The 15,349-nt window shown below is 38.6% G+C and overlaps 1 protein-coding gene across 24 annotated transcripts in view; it reads right to left on the bottom strand.

The window, feature by feature from the left end:
• Positions 1 to 15,349, bottom strand: part of ROBO1 (roundabout guidance receptor 1) — a 1,127,179-nt gene that overhangs the window by 370,926 nt on the left and 740,904 nt on the right. The gene's annotated exons all lie outside the window — the stretch shown is intronic.

Genomic DNA, 15,349 nt, shown 5'->3' with positions numbered 1-15,349 from the left:
ACAACTTGAATGATGTCAGATCAGGCTGCTATGTTTTTGAAAGGATCAGTCAGCCCAAATGAAAGCTATTTACTTTGCCCATTATTGTTAATTCTTCTGAGTTGGTTTTTTTTGGTGTTTTTTGGGTGGCTTTTTTTTTTGGCAGGGGAGGGGGGGATTTTCAGGACCTCCAAACAGTCAACTTATGTTAAAAAAAAGTTTCTTAAATTCTTCAAAATTTACACCTAAAATTTATTAAGTAAAAATGTTTTTCCCCCCCACAAAATCCTGTCACATTTTGACAGGAACTCAAACCAGAGCAAAAACTCTAAGTAAAAAGAGTGTTAATTATTAAAGGGGACAAGAGTGCCCCATTTATTAGATATAAGGATTTTAATATCTCAAATGTTAAATTATAGTTTCTAGCACTTACCTTAAGTTCCATGTGAGCAGCCTCAAAAAAAAAAAAAATCTAGTCATTTAAGCAAAATTGGTCTAGCTAAGCATCAGACTTCATTTCTCATCTGCCTTTAAGATTGATGTAGATACTAAACACAGCTTTAAAAGGAAGCTTATAGTCTTCTAATCCCATTCCTGGGTCATAAGACGCAACCTTATGCTTTCACACTCCATTCCTTGACTAAAATCCAGGCTCCGAGATTTGAATCTAACTAGGAAAAGGCTATATCAAATTACCCAAAGTACTTACTCAGAGAAATGGAAGCATTTGGGGGGGAGCTGGTTCTATTAAAAACAGTCAGTGGAGAGAAAAAGGCAATTTTCCCCTCTAAGAGTGTACTAGGGTATTTATTGTGGTAAATTGCCTTCTTTATGTAAAAGATAGTAAATCTGTGGATGCCATTTGTTAGGACAGCCTTATCTCAACAAAGGGCAGGCATTCAGGGACTAGAGTTTCTGAATCTCAGCAATGTTAAACAGGGCTTTAAAAAGAACATTCGACTTGAAATATTGAGTAAATGGGTTCACACAGCACAGATTTTATTGTAGACCAACCTAATTTTCACATTTTCCTCTCTATAACAAGCAAGTCATTTGTTCTCTGCACTCATAATGGAAAGAAAACAAGACTTTCTTTGTTTGTGTACATTAACTCAATGCTGTAAAAGTCATTCAGTCAAGCTTCACTATACTTTCACCTTTAAACCTTAACCTGACTTGTAACAATATTTGTAGCCTCTAAAATTACACTGGTTGAACCCAGACGGAGTTAATCACCCTTCACTGTCTCAGTGAAAAGTATAATGACCTACCATTTAATGTGAAACCATTAAAATGCTAGAAAGGGCAAGAATTCACATCATGTGTTTATAAATACCTCGCAGACATGAGTCCATACGTTCAAGCTACCAGGACACTTTTCAAATGACACTTGTTTAGAGAACCAGATGGAAAATAATGACTGCTATACACTCAAAGCCAGAAGTGTCTATTCAGCTGTCTTATACAGTGCACCTTATACTTTTAACACTGACATAAGTTAATTCTAACAAATTCCATCTGTAACTAAACAAAGAAAATCCAAATCGAAGTTGGGTAGTTCACAATATCCTCTTCTTCCCTGAACTACTGTTTCTTCCACAAAGAGTAAAGCCATCAGCAAGAGCCTTCGTTTCTGCCTGCAAGCCATATTCCAAATCCTTCTTCAGGACTGTTATACAGCACAAGTCCAGAGGGTCCTGCTCCCATCACACTTGGGGCCTATGTTCCAGAGGCTAGTCATTCATAGCAGCATGAACAATGCACCTGAAACTCTGCCATGCAGAGGCCTAGAACCACTTCTCTCCATCCCCCATGTACCACCTCAGACGGAGCCACCACCAACCCCATCTGCAGCATCCTCTTAAGCATCCTCCTTATTTCCACTCTTGCCTTTATAACCTAGCCTTTAGAGATCTCTGAGTAATCTTGTCAGTTTTTAAAGCAGATCGTGGGACTTAGAGAATGAGAAGTGCATACTTACAGGACCATGTAGTTAATCAGGCAATACAGGCTGGGCCTTATGACCTGAGCGCACACAATATGAGTGGAGGGTGCCAGCAAACCAGGGTGCAGGAAGACTGACTCAACTAAGGTCCAAGGACAGTTTCCACATATGAGGATGATTCTGAAGCAATCAGACCATCCAATTTTTCAAGAGAAACTGGAAATTTGGATTTTCATGGGAAACCACAAATTTTTAAAAGTTGCCTAGAATTTTAAAGAATGTGAAATAAATTTCCAAAATATCCCTGCCATTGGCATAGGACACTGTTGGGTGATGACATTTTAGAACAATCTCTCCCTTTATTTCCACACTTGGATAAAATGTTCCTTCCATTCCTCTAACGCACCAAGCTTTTCCTACCTCGGATCCTTAGCACTTACTTTTCCATGGTTTTTTGCATCCATTCTTATCCCTGAGATCTTCACTTAAAGTCTCCTCTTCCTATCTTTCCCTGACTCTTCCATCTAAGTTCTCCCCATAAGTCATTACCACATCACTCTGATTTTTCTTACAGTGTATCTTGTCATGAAAGAGGATTTGAATAGATCAAACTGGTAAACCTAGTCTGTAAGCAATAGCTCTCCTGATGTGTTAATAAAACCCACTTTCAGTAAAAATCAATAGAGAATATGCTAAACAGAGCTAATAAGACAGATATACACACACACAAACTTTCAAGCTTTATTATTTCATAAAAGTATATTAGCAGGCTAATGGTTACTGTTTACTAAACATCTACAGTAGTTTATATGAGAGAAAAAATATTGTGTGTGTCTGTATACACATGCATATATGCATACACACATAAGTATATAATGTATGTATATGTGTATGATTTCTACTGAAGTGGTTAATATGCAAGCAAATATTTATCTACCTCAAAGTGATTCTGCCAGATGGGCTCTTTTTGAGGAGCCTCCTCATGCAGATACAAGGCAGTGGTTCTCAACTTGGGGTAATTTTTCCCCCTCAGAGGCTTAGCAGTGTCTGGAGACACTTCTGCCTCTTTCAAGCAGCAGGAGGCTACTGGCATCTAGTGATACAGGCTAGTGATACAGGTAAAGCAGTCTGCTAAACATCCTACAAGGCAAAGGACAGTCTCTGAAAGAATCATCTGGCCTAAAATGTCTTTAGTGCTGAATTTAAGAGACACTTAAGTTTCCCTGGCTCCAATTTTGCCAAAAGAAGTTATAGTCCCCCAATGTTTTTGATTTGGAGAGGTGGGAAATAATTATAAATTTGCCCTTCAATATCATTGTGAGTTATTTTTTTAATGTATTTATTGTTTATTCAACCGGAGCATGTAAGTTCCATGAAGGACTATAAAAAATAAAATTAATAAAATAAATAAACCTTTTATTGTGTTGTTTTGATTTTAGTTTATGCCTAGTACATTGGCTGGTCCTTTCTAAGCCTTCAGTAATGAATAAATGAATCTAGTAGCAATGATTTGTTATTTTATGCTTCCCACTGGCCCGGTCTCTAAATGTTGGCTAAATAAGTGAAACATGTAGGTTGAACTATAAAACACTGTTGAGTTCTAGACATATATAGAGGAAGAAGAAATCCCTTTGCCCTCAAATTATTCAAAATCTGACACTGGAAACAAATAATGCAACACAATGTAATTTTCACATCTTATAGAAAAGGCAAACACAGACTAATTTAGTAGCAGAGAGAAGGGCCAATTTACCTAGACTTGAAAGATTGGAAGACAGAGTGGAAGGAATGGGAGTACAAAATATTCTCCTAGGGAGTTCCCAAAGGAAACAAACCTGACTAGTATCCATGAGGATACAGGTTTGATTCCTAGCCTCGCTCAGTGGGTTATGGATCCAGCATTGCCATGAGCTGTGGTGTAGGTTGCAGACACGGCTCAGATCTGGCATTGCTGTGGCTGTGCTATGGGCCAGTGGCCACAGCTCTGATTTAACCACTAGCCTGGGAACCTCCATATGCTGCAGGTGTGGCCCTAAAAAGACAAAAAATAAATTTTTTTTAAAAAATGTTCTCTTAGACTGGATGCCTGGCCTGCCTTGAATGTGCTGAGTAGGCAAAGAGGTAGCAGGAAGAAACAGCACTTTGAAAGATAAGACCTGAGAAGGTGGAAAGATCAAGCAGTTTTGCATTAAACAGGAGAAACACATTAAGGCCCTAATATGTGAACAAAAGTGAATTTCTGTCTTAGTAGCCACTGGGCCAGACTTCTCTGTTTTCTTCCCACTCTGTGATTCTGGGAGCCTAAAATTTCTTCATTCAATTACCTCATTACAGGCCTGCCCTTCAACATCTTTCTTCATAATCTGTTTTTGCCACACTTTTTTCTAGAAAGTCTTTCTGAACCTATATAGCATGATATGAATTAACAACTGTAATTTCGACATTAGAAAAGCTGCAATTCCAAAGATCAACACTTATCCAAGATCACACATCAGCGTTCATGCAACCAACCTGAGGTCCTTTGGACTAGGGCTTTGTCTGAATCACTTCTACATTTCCTATGTTTATCCCAGATAATGTTACATAGTTTTCACTCGGCAAATATTTGTGGCATTAAATTGCAATTTGAATCTACTCCAGACCCAAGATCTAATTTTTTTTCAAAACCAATAGTGCATATTGAAATTGCAATGTACATATCAAAGGATAAACTTGTTCAAAATGAAGATTCAGACGTGACCATTTCCTTTAATTTCCCCTTCTTTAATAATGCATACCTGCAATCTTATATACAGGTTCACATTACTGTAAGCTAAACAGCACTGATAATAAAGAAAACAGGCAGGAGAATTTGTTTTATTTTAGGTCCTTCTCCATCTCCCTCTTTACCTTCAAGTCTCCTACAGGAGAAACTTCTCTTACCATGTATACTAAAGTTTCTCCTAAAGCTGTATCTCTAAATTACATAATTTATTTAACATCCAGATGCAAGGGGTTTTTTTAAGCACTTCAGGCACTGTAAAAATGTTCGTGTGGACAAGCCACTGGCATCATAAACTCAACCTACCAAGGTATAAATCATCATGTTTCCTCTCTACAAACTGTTCCTCCCTTATTACTGAAATCCCTGCTGTCCAAGGAGTCATCTAAGTGACATAAAATCCCTCTACTTTGCAAATATTCCGTCAATTCTATCTATTCATTCTACTATCCCAAAGCTTTATACCTTTCCCTTTGCTTCATTTCCACCAATACTTATTTATCCATCATCTCTCCCTTCATTACTGTCCATACCACTGGTTGGGAGATATTCCTACCCCACCCGAGTCAGCAGGTTCTCCCCTACCTAAAAACTTCCCATTGCCACACAACAAAATTCAGTCCACTTAGCATGAAAAAAAGAGAACCTTCGTAGTCTAACCATAAGTTTATCCTTATAAGCACCTGATCTGTAATTAATTCCAAATTATTTCTAGATTCTCCTGTATCCAACACAATTTTTCTTGCCTTTGCTTAGGCTAAGTGTTTCTTCTGCTTAGTACGAGGGGAAAACAAGAAAAAGAAATGATAGTCTTCAATATTTATTTCAATTATTCTTTAAATACTCCTTGACCCTAGTGGGAAGTATGTTTCCTTTCTTGCATTTCTATTATCATATATGCATTTTTTGCCAGATTCTAATGATTCCTACATCTTCCCCAATTATGAAACAATGTGAACTGTGTGTGGGTGTGTGTGTGTGGGGGGGGTATGTGTGTTATGGAAGGGGGACCATTAACTAAATCCATCTTTAAATTACCAGTGCCTAGAAGTCTCTCACCTATAGCAGGTGTCCAGGAAAACTTATTCTAAATGGCAAATATCCTAAAGCATGAGAGAAAATGGCACTGTATCTTTTGTGCCCATGTATTTGTGAATGAGTTTCAATAAGACACTAAGTAACTTTTTAAATTTTCCTTTTTTAATAACTTGAGGTTCTCTACATGTTTCTCTACAACCTCAAATATAGACTTCCTCACTGCAGATTCCTCAAAAAAACAAACATTTCAATCTCTCTTCTTAGCACTATTCAAGGCAAACCAAAACCCTGTGAGTTCTTTATGATTACATCTATGGAAAAAAATAGTTAAAGGATAGTGAAAATATCAGGTAACACAGCCTATTTATCTCTCATTTGTGGAGGGATTTATTATTTTTTCATTAAATACACTTTTTTTTAGGATGCTAAAATGGTCAGTTCAGTCTTTGTGCATTAGCTATATATTTTCTGACTAGCCTCTATGTGCTAAGAGTGCAGCAACTATTGGGGTACTTAATTGTACAATACAGTCATGAGTCACCCCTCACAGAGATGTGGGACAATTGTGAAAAGCAGAATTTAAATAATCATGGAAACGAATTAATACTAAAGCTGACACAGTGCTTTGAAGAGGAGTGTACAGTGCCTTTAAGAAGGTTGGTGATCAAGGAAGGCAAAGAGGCATCCTAAGAAAGTGACTATGAGCACATGTCAAGCAAACAGCAGTGACAAGCATACTGGGAATTCTGGGCCAGGATGGAATACAATTTAAAGGTGGATGGGCCATGCTGGAACTAACAGCAACATTACAAAATAAACAGATGTCTCCTTTGGCCAAGAAACCTCCCTCCAGCTCTTCCTACCCTCTTCAAAGATCTTCTGATGTTAGTACTATTAAGTGGTAATTAATTAGCATTAAATACCACTCCTCTAATATTCTGCTGCTTTTCCAAAAATGAACTCATATGAAGAGATAAAATGAAGTAATATTTATAAGATTATGTGTGTTAAGGTTGAGAGGTGGAAGTTCTCTACATAAGTTTGATCTATTGTGAGACTGGGATGATGCCTTTATAGAAAATCTAAGTATCATAATTTACAACTTGTCTCATCACTAGACACAATTTCGTCTCATCTTATTAAATACATACACATACACACATGGTCTCAGAAACTTAGTATTTGGTTTGAACTCCCAGTTCATTTCTAGATCACCTTTTTGGACTTTGAACTTCTACTACTTATTAAATATTTTTTATAAGAAAAATAATATCTTTTCCCATTTAATCTCAAAACTCTTCAAGGTAGATATTCTTACTATCAGATCAGGAAACTAAGGCTTAAAAAACTTAAGTAATAAAATCAAGATCACAGAGTTTGCTAATAGATTAACTATATTTTCTTATTTTTTTGTATTCTTGATGCTCTGGCATCTGGGGCCTTGCAGATTAGGAGAGACTGCCTCTTCTAGGCCTAGTCAATTTCTAGAGATGGCAAACACTTCATTACAAACTAACTAATCCAGAGCCCATGCACTGAACCACCTCTTCTATTTGGCTCTTATATTCCAAGACAATATTCCTCTGACCTAAGCCGTCTCCCCCTCCAGGAGCCAGGTTAGGGACCTTCCCTGTGGTTGACAAAATGCTCAAGCCATTGAAACTATTCAATTCTACATCTGCTCAGCTTTCATACCCTGCTTTACTCATTCTTTCCCATAAAAACCACAACAAAGGCTACTCCCCTCCTTCCCCCCCCCCCCCCCCCGCACCCATGGTCTGCAGAAGTTCCTGAGTCAGGGGTTGAAACTGTGCCACAGCAGTGACTCGAGCCATAGCAGTGACAACACCAGATCCTTGCCCTGCTGAGCCACCAGGCAACTCCACAATAAAGGCTTTTGCCTAAGCTCTCCCCTCCTTCCTTCTGCCTCCCAACCAACCCTGGTGCTTCCTTCTCCAGGTGGGGAAGCCCTGCATGGCATCCTATGCCTCTTGTTTCTTGGGACCTATAAGTAAAAACGTCATGACAATCATTTCTGCGTCTGCACGTCTTGTCACAGGTGATTAAAACAAATCCTGGGAACATTTTACAACAGCTAGTGATAGTGCCAAGATGAGGGTACAGCTAGCCAGACACCAAGAATGTGATGTCATTATTTATTAAATGCATGAATTACTCTAGAGGCTGAAATCTTACCCACCTTATTATTCTAAAAATGACACAATAACCCAAACTTACGTCAATGACTCATCAAAAAATCAGGTCCCCGAACCACAGTATTAATGCGTCTAATTTGGTTTTTGGTCTCCTAAAGGAAGGACTTAAGTAGTAAAAAAGGTAGCTGGATTCAAAGAATATTTTTAACATGTGAAGTTTGTAACTGGGACTCCTCTACTCCCCCCCCTTCCCCCCAACTTCAAATCTCACTCTCCCAGTTTGGCCCCCAAATTACTCCAGGATCTAAAAATGGCCTCACCCCTCTTAATCCTTGACACTTCCCAGTGTCCCTCACCATTCCACAGTCCAAATGAAAACCTCCATTCCCCAAGTGCTAAAGAGCTGAACTTCAAGCCAAAGAGGACCTTTAATCTGATTAAAATAATTCACAGTAAATTGCAAATCTCTTAATCCTCTTAGAGGCATTAACATTTTTTTTAAATTGGGGAGGGGAAAGCAACCTGATATAGCCTCTAATTGTTGGCATTTTTGTGCAGCATAAACAATAATATATTTTGCTTTACTCAGATAGAAACGGCTATCACATTGGCATGGCAATCTGCCCAGAAATCTGTCTCCAACCTGTCAAATTAACCCTGAATTTTCTCTTAACTCTCACACTTATTCTGCTTATGTGTGTGTGTTTGTTGTTTTTAATCTCTGGTGAGACGTCTTAAGGTTTGGACGGATACCTCTATAGGGACGATTTTTATGTTTAGGGTTTGTAAGTCAGGATTTATAGCAAGAAACTATCATTAACTAGATTCTTTTAAAAAAAAATCTTAATGAAGATGATCAATCAGCAAAACAATAATGAAAACAATACCTAAATAGACATTATAACATGTCAAACACTGTTTTAAACACTTTTTGTATATTAACTGATTTAACCTTCACTGTTTATTATTATTATTATTTCCATTTTACTGATAAGGAAATAGAAAAGTGAGATAATCTATTAGGGTGACATGGCTGGTTAGCAGTAAGGCCAGATTTCAAACCTCTGTATTTTAATTCTGAAGCCCATTCCCTTAAAAGTCACTACACTCTACTGAAACATGTGCTGATTAGGAAGAAACTCAGGGATAAATAACCCAGCTTATTGGGCTGTTCTTAGGTTAAAACCACAGAATTTAAATTCTGGAAGTGGCCTGATTATCACTGTTTCAATTCCTGCATTTTACAGGTGAAGAAACTGACTCACTCACAGCATGGTGAAAAGCTACCTAGAAGCAGGTTCAAAGCCAGCAACAGCCAAGTCTAAATCCATGTTATGTTATTTCCCTTACTTTTATAGTTAGTCCATAAAAAAACCATAATGAAACCTGCAAATTCCAAGCAAGGTAGATATTCAAAATCCTACCAATCCATTTTGAAGGATCTGGTACATACAAACTATTGAGAGCTCCCATTTACAGACTGCTTACAAATTTGGCAATTCTGGATTTTCTTCTTTCCGATTACTTATATCTGCTTCTAAAACAAAATAATTTTACCCAAGAATAAGAGAGAGTATTAATTCTTTTATAACTCCTGTCAAAGCAAAGAAAGTCATTGCTCAATTGCTTATTAATTCACTGAATATGTCAGCTGTAATAGTCCAGTATATAGAGACCCTCATAGTTTGAAAGGAGACCCAGGTAAGTGACTCGAACACAGAGAACACAGCGAGATCATAGTGAGGTCACAGTTTTATACAGGGTGTTAGGGAAACCCATTCAAAGTACCTTAAATCTACATTGGGTGGGTGGAGGCAGCGGCCGAGGGCTTCTGAAGGAGCAGAAACCAATATTTAGTATTTATTCTTTAGGCCAAAGAGCAGTTGGGGATGGGGAAAAGGAGAGGGAGAAGGAGAGAAAGGAACAGGTCTAGACAGAGCAGTCTCAAATAGAGGGGCAGCATTAGAAAAGCCAGAAGAATAAGAGTCGGAAGTTGGTTCACAGGCAGGGAACCCTATTAGGTAGGTGTGCAATATAATCAAATCAATAGTATTGATACAATCAAAGACAAAGTACTTTCTCATAAGAAAATAAATCGAACATAACATTTCTGTGGGCACAAAAAAATGGAAGCATCTTTATATGGAAGGAAATAGAGGGAAAATAGATAAGGGTCTATTTTAGATCCCTTATTCTATAGATCAACAATAGATCAACAAGATTCAGGCAGAGTAGCTAATAATAGGTTTTCATTGCATTCTTTTAAAGGCAGCGGTTCTCAACTCTAAAAATAATTTCCCCCAAAACACACAAGTCATGGCTGCCCTTTTAGGTGATAGAATCCATTATTCTGAGCAAGCTGTTTTGTCAGAGCATCAAATAATGCTCATCTTTAAACCTGCCTCTGGTGGACAATGAAATGCTGGTGAAGGTTTCCAGCTTGGAATGAATCAGCGCTCACTGCTCAGGGCACATTACTGCTTCTGACCTCTTCCCCTGCCCGTGCCTTGACCTTCTCCCCCTCCACCTTATTCCCTGCCTCGTGCCTGTGAGCATCGCATATCATTCCTGAGCGGTGGCTCTAGAATTTAGCATGAGGAGGGCAGCCCCTGATAGACGTCTAACATGAGTAATGCTCTTAATGATCCCCAGTGGGACTCTGCCATGTTCTTCCAGCAGGATGAGTGGTTGGAAGACAGAAAAGAAATTTTATGCACTTTATAGCAAAACATAATGAAGATGAGACATTTCTACACAGAGGAATGTTTTACTTAGATTTAGTAAGAAATGACCAGTTGGGATTTTTTTCTTTTTTTTTAAGAGTTAACCAAAGTTTCTTCCTCTATATTTAGTTTTGCAGTACATCTTGAACACCTGAGCAAATTATCCCATTTTTCACGTGGCCTAAAGAAATCCTCGAAATGTTATTTTAGAAACATTTATGAATTATGCACAAGGTTTCCTCACAGAAATGCTAGATATGCAATTGAAAATTGTGCATAAATCAATATTTTGTAAATTAAATAACATAGTTCACTGACAAATTATTACAGGGATGTTTTGTTTGGGTTTTTTTTTTTTTTTCATTTCTGGTTAATAGTCAATTGGCAATGATTACTGACCCTTTAGATTATGCTTCTCTCCTGATAATATTTCTGTCAAATAGCTAATGATCTCTAAACAAATAATAAAAACAAATATGGGTAACTAGGTTTTAGGAAGGCTCCTGCAATAAATTCTCACAGAAATTATTTGTTATTCAGCCAGCCCCAATTTTATTTTTATTTCTTCAGATTTCCTTAATGTACTTTCTAAACCTGTAATTTATATGCAGCACAGTGGTGGTCTCTTAATAGCAATCAGTAAACCTTTAGACTGTCTATGTTGATCATTTCTCTTCTTATTCAAGAATATATTTATTTATTCAGTTCATCAGGGACTCTTCACTCATCAAAGGACTGGTGGTTTTGTTCTCTTTGTTTGTTGGCTTTAGGACAAAAGAATAAACATAAACAGTCAAACTGATCACTTTGGCTGGCTTAACAAATACAATTTGTAAAATGTAAATAACTCCCAATAAAGGAAGACACTTTTGGTTAAATAAATGAGCCCTTATGTAACCATTTAGCCAGTAACAATACAGTAAGGATGGCCAAACACCAGTAAAGCAAATGCTTCTAAAACGCTGAACAGAAAATGAAGGAGACTGACAAATTTAGAGTAGGAACAAGCAGCAAAAGATATGTCAATTCTATTTGGGATGGATAATGTGAAACTGCAGCTATAAAATGGTGACTTGTGGGCCACACTGGGTGTGAGGACTTATTTTTGTTTGTTGTTATTATTAATTTAGACTTAATTCTTCCCACTTAACAGTGGTAGATTTCAGTTTAAACATTACATGTATGCCCTTTTCGAAAACTCTGAATGTCTGTCTGTCTACATTAAGTCTACACTTGCCTGTGGCAACACCCAGCCAACCAGCCCTTAGACCTGATGTAAGGAAGGCCCTGTATTCACATTTCGGTTTTTTATTTTTTGTCTTTTTAGGGCCACACTTGCTGCATATGGAGGTTCCCAGGCTAAGGGTGGAAAAGGAGCTGTAACTGCCAGCCTACACCACAGCCACAGCCACACCAGATCCAAGCCATGTCTGTGACCTACACCACAGCTCACAGCAATGCTGGATCCTTTAACCCACCGAGCAGGGCAAGGGATTAAACCTGCATCCTCATGGATGCTAGTCAGATTCATTTTCACTGAGCCACAACAGGATAGAATCTTACAAATTTTATCTTATCTTCCCTGCCAAGAATCATGACTTTAGGCCTGGAAGGGCAGTTTGAAGATGGTTCTGTAGGAAATGAAGGTTGGGAAGATAAGTATCTAGCTTATTAACATATTTGAAATCTCCTGACCCAGAAAAGCATTACATCCCAGGATACTGACAGAACTTTAAAGGAAGTGAGAGATTTATGTGAACACTAGGAAAAAGTTATCTATACTTTACTAAAAAAGAAAACCAGATCCTCAAAATTAATTTTACACTTTAGGATGACAAAATATATATTAAAAACAGGAGTTCCCGTTGTGGCGCAGTGGTTAACGAATCTGACTAGGAACCATGAGGTTGCGGGTTTGATCCCTGCCCTTGCTCAGTGGGTTAATGATCCGGCGTTGCCGTGAGCTGTGGTGTAGGTCGCAGACGCGGGAACTTGTGAGTTTTAGTTTAATTAATGAGGAAAGTTTATATAAACATTATAAATGCAGGGGAGTTCCCATCGTGGTGCAATGGAAACGAACCCGACTAGGAACCATGAGGTTGGGGGTTCGATCCCTGGCCTCACGCAGTGGGTTAAGGATCCAGCATTGCTTTGAGCTGTGGTGTAGGTCGCAGATGCAGCTCAGACCCCACGTTGCTATGGCTGTGGTGTAGGCTGGCGGCTGTAGCTCTGATCAGAGCCCTAGCCTGGGAACCTCCATATGCCATGGATGCGGCCCTGAAAAGACAAAAGACAAAAAAAAAAAAAAAAAAATTATAAATGCAATTTTCTATGCTATGAGGAAATTGTTCCTGTCACAAAAAAGTAAGGAGGATCGGATAAAGACGAGGTGTTCAGGCTACTGAAGAGAAGGTAGAAGCAAAGAAAAATGCTGAAGTCCTAAGGTACTGTTCAAATGATTATCTGCAAGGTTAAGAACAAAAATCCACAGAGTATTATATCTCAGTCTCTTCATCTAAGTCTGTACACTGCTATCCATACTCTCAGAGAATATGCCAAAAAGTAAATGTCTTAATTTCTAAGAATTGTGGCATCAAAATTTACGTTTACTTTGTATCACCTCTTCTCCATTTGGTGGAAGCTCTTTATGGTCTAAACATACGCTAAAAGAGGAGTCCCACATACCTCTATTAAATTACCTATTGGGCAATCAACCATTTAGCATAAATTCCTTAAATGAAAGGAATGAGCTTTGTTAAAAAAATACATTATTCGCCTGCTAAGACTGCTTAAATGAATGAGAGAATGAATGCTATTATTTAATAATATCCTCTAAAATATGTGTTATACATGAAATTCTGTAATAATCAATTGTAAAATCTACCTTTTCAAACAGATTTTGTCCATGTTCCCGATCACCACTGCTGGAGGCAGCTCTCTCATACTTCACCTTGCCCTACAAGATATTCTATTCTTTCAACACTCTTTAAGAAGCTACTTAGTCCAGGGAGACTTTGCTGACTAAGTAAATCCCCTTGATCTACCAGTTTCCAAAGTGCGATTCTCCCTTCTCCCACCATATCAAAATATCTTTCATTCATAGAGTGCCAACAATTCACTCATGTGCTCCAACATTCATTTTCCTGTCTCAGTGTACACAGCCTAGATGCTATGTTAAAAGTTCCTATACACTATCAGGTATGTCTGAAACATTAAAGTGTCTAGCCCCAACAAAAGTAGACAGCTAGTTAATAACATTTTTGATTATTATCCAGATTGATAATTTTTTTTTGCCATTTCTTGGGCCGATCCTGTGGCATATGGAGGTTTCCAGGCTAGGGGTCTAATCAGAGCTGTAGCTGCCAGCCTACGCCAGAGCCACAGCAACGCAGGATCTGAGCCGCGTCTGCGACCTACACCACAGCTCACTGGGCAACGCTGGATCCTTAACCCACTGAGCAAGGGCAGGGATCGAACCCACAACCTCATGGTTCCTAGTCGGATTCGTTAACCACTGCGCCACGACGGGAACTCCCAGATTGATAATCTTGATTTACCTAATGAAGACAATCTAGATGGAAAGTCATTTACTAAAGAAAAGTAATGTTTCAATGGCGAAGTACAAAGCGATGACTACAAAGAAATACATTTACTGTGAAGCCTATTTAACACAGCAAAGACCTCAAGTTTATACCCCAGGTCTCATATAAGGGAGGATTTTGTATATGATAACCCTGTGATCATTGGTGAAGAGTCAGGAACTAGGAAAATTTTCAATCTTCATTGAGGCCTGTGTCAAGTTACACACCTCTAGACATAGAGAAGAGCATATAAACAGGTTATTCCATCTACACACTTGGAAATGACTCTGGAAGACCACTGAGTTCAGCTGAGAAAAACACACCTAAAAAATTATAGAACAATCTTCAGGCAGACATACAGATTTAAAGTAGTAAGAAGAGCAAAAGAATAACAGTCTAAAAACTAGTCATAGGAGTTCCTGTTGTGGCTCAGCACAAACCAATCTGACTAGTAACCACAAGGTTGCACACTCCATCCCTGAAATCGCTCAGTGGGTTAAGGATTCAGCGTGCCATGAGCTGTGGTGTAGGCTGCAGACTTGGCTCGGAACTGGCACTGCTGTGGTTGTGGAGTAGGGTGGCATCTACAGCTCCTGTTTGAGCCCTAGCCTGGGAACCTCCATATGCTGAGGGTGGGGCCCTAAAAAAAAATAAATAAATAAAATAAAAATTAAAAATAAATTAAAAGCAGGCTTATTACTTCTGAGAGGATGTTGGTTACAGGGCTGTTTTTTGGTAGTTATTACAGACTCTGGCAGGTCTCACTGACAGGGTTCAGGGAGCCTATTCACCAGTGCTACTTTGTTTTCTAGAAAGCGTGCCACCTGAGAAGGATACACCTTTAAAGGAATAGTAACCACAGATTCTAAACAAGCTGCTTCCTAGTTTTCATTGTCTATAAAATCCAATCACTAAGTACATTGTCTATTTTCTTTTCTTTTTTTTTTTTTTTTTTTTTTTTTTTTTGTCTTTTCTAGGGCCGCTCCCATGGCATGTGGATGTTCCCAGGCTAAGGGTCTAATCAGAGCTGTAGCCGCCGGCCTAGAGCCACAGCCACAGCCACAGCAATGCGGGATCCAAGCCGCATCTGTGACCTACACCACAGCTCACAGCAACACCGGATCCTTAACCCACTGAGGGAGGCCAGGGATTGAACCCACAACCTC

The sequence above is a fragment of the Sus scrofa genome, chromosome 13 (assembly GCF_054392235.1).
Source record: "Sus scrofa isolate SSC_HxYL_T2T_F1_AM1 chromosome 13, Sscrofa_HxYL_maternal_Yorkshire_Landrace_v2.0, whole genome shotgun sequence".
Lineage (NCBI taxonomy): Eukaryota > Metazoa > Chordata > Mammalia > Artiodactyla > Suidae > Sus > Sus scrofa.
Note: the sequence above shows the minus strand (reverse complement) of the source record. Positions and strands in the feature narration are given on the sequence as shown.